This window comes from Cebus imitator, unplaced genomic scaffold (genome assembly GCF_001604975.1).
Source record: "Cebus imitator isolate Cc_AM_T3 unplaced genomic scaffold, Cebus_imitator-1.0 Scaffold635, whole genome shotgun sequence".
Taxonomy (NCBI): domain Eukaryota; kingdom Metazoa; phylum Chordata; class Mammalia; order Primates; family Cebidae; genus Cebus; species Cebus imitator.
Window position 1 is genome coordinate 203,725 of NW_016107950.1, and position 2,361 is coordinate 206,085.

Here is a 2,361-nt window from a genome sequence, read left to right on the forward strand (position 1 = left end):
AAAGGAAAAAGAAAAAGAAATAAAAGAAAAAAGTAATATTTTAATTTTAATCAAGTTCAGTTTAAGTAGGTGTTCCAGGAGCTGGAAGAAGGAATGTCCCTTAGTAAGTTTTCTGATTCAGTAAAACTGGCTTTCTGTTCATGTTTATTGAGAAGAGTCGAGGCGGAAGAAGGCTGGCTGCAGGTGAGGTGCTTTCTCGCCCTCCATCTGCCTGTCCTGAAAGTGTGGCCTCTTGTCTGAAACTGAAAAGGGAATGCCCAGGAGTTCAAAAAGCTGCCTTGGGACTCTGTACTCATCAGTCACCTGCCTCTGTGGGCCTCAACTGACTCAAACCAACTTACCTGCCCCACTCCCTTTTCTGCCCAATTACTAGTATGAATTTCTTTATTGAAGAAAATAAAGTGAGAAGTTCTGGTAGTTAAAAAGAAATTCCAGGCCAGGCGCAATAGCTCACACCTGAAATCCCAACATTTGGAAGGCTGAGGCAGGAGGATCACTTGAGTTCAGAAGTTGGAGACCAACCTGGGCAACATAGTAAAACAAAATATACAAAAATATAAGTAAATTTTAAAAAAGAAACTCCAAATAGAACATGAATTAAAATGCCACGTCTCCCCTGCCACATCCCACATAATTGGGAACAGTGAGCTTCCAAGGAATGGCAGATAACAGAAGCTCTTCCTTTACTTTTTCTAAGCAAATCATAGCTGCTCCCATTCTCTTCTTTACTCAATTTCGTTTCTTCTGGAATATCTCAAGAAATTTTTTATATGTATGAAAGTAGCCAAGGTGGCACTTAGGGTGGACAGTGGGACATCAGCTGCCCCACAATCTTTACCAACACCAGGTCCATCCCAAACAGATACACAGCACTAGTGAGAACAGCAGGGGCCAGCAAAGCAGAGTGCAGCCCAGGAGCCCTTCCAACCTGCTGGATGCACCTTTGCTCCTCCTATATAGAAATTCTGGAACTACCTTTTGGGGTGGGAAACAGTTTTTGCATGTCTAAATTTTACTTCATTTTGCCCTCAACATCTACTAAGAAGCCATTGCTTTCTTCAGACAGTGGAATCCATTTCTTTTTCTTTTCTTTTCTTTTTTTTCTTTTCCTTCCCTCCCTTCCTCCCTCCCTCCCTCCTTTCTCTCCCTCTCTCTCTCTCTCTCTCTCTCTTTCCCCCTCCCTTTCTTTCTTTGTTATTTTGAGATGGAGTTTCACTCTCGTTGCCCAGGCTGGCGCAATCTTGGCTCACTGCAACCTCCTCCTGGGTTCAAAAGATTCTCCTGCCTAAGCCTCCTGAGTAGCTGGGATTACAGGCATGTGCCACCACATCTCGCTAATTTTGTGTTTTTAGTAGAGACAGGGTTTCTGCATGTTGGTCAGGCTGGTCTCGATCTCCTGACCTCAGATGGGTGATCCGCCCACCTTAGCCTCCCAGAGTGCTGGGATTACAGGCGGTGAGCCACGGTGCCCAGCCAAAGACAGTGGAATCCATTTCTTTTGAGGACAGTAGTTGGGGTTTTGCCCACTATAAACAGGAAGCTGCCCATGCACACAAGAATGGGGAAATGAGAAGAGGCGCAGCTGTGGTACAGGCAGCCTTGCAGCTGATGTCCCTGTTCACAGGTCTGTTTCCTTCTTCGCTCTCTGCTCTGGGTTACAGCCTTTTCTGCCTATTTCAACCATCCACAGAAAAGTGAATGCCCTTTCTCCTCCAGCCCCCATGAGCCTCTGCTGCTGCTTCAGTTTGCCATGTTGCTTATTTGCTGTTGAACATCTGTCACCTATTTCACAGGCACCTATGGAGAGACAAAATGTGTTCTTAGCTTCCCATTTTGAATCCGAAGCCCTCACCCCCAAATACTTTCTGTTGTTTTTCATTTCTTGGGACAGGGTCTCACTCTGTTACACAGGCTAGAGTGCAGTGGCACGAACACGGCTCACTGCAGCCTTGAACTCTAGGGCTCAAGTGATCCTCTCACCTCAGCCTCCAGGGTAGCTGGGACTAGAGGGTGTGTCACCACACCCAACTATTTTTTTTTTTTATTTTTCTAATTTAATAAAATATAGGGTCTCACTATATTGCTCAGGCTGGTCTTGAACTCCTGGACTCAAGTGATCCTCCTGCCTAGGCCTCCCAAAGTGCTGGGATTACTGGTGTGAGCCACCACACCCAGCCCTCAACTAATTTTTTTATTTTGTGTAGAGATGGTGGGGGGGGTCTCAATATATTGCCCAGGTTGGTCTCAAACCCACTGAAGGGAGTGAGCTGGGAAGGCCAGCAGCATAGTGCTATACAGCATGTCCACAGGCAGGTACAATCGATGCAAGGAGTGTTGTTTTTTTTTTTTTTTTTTTTTTTT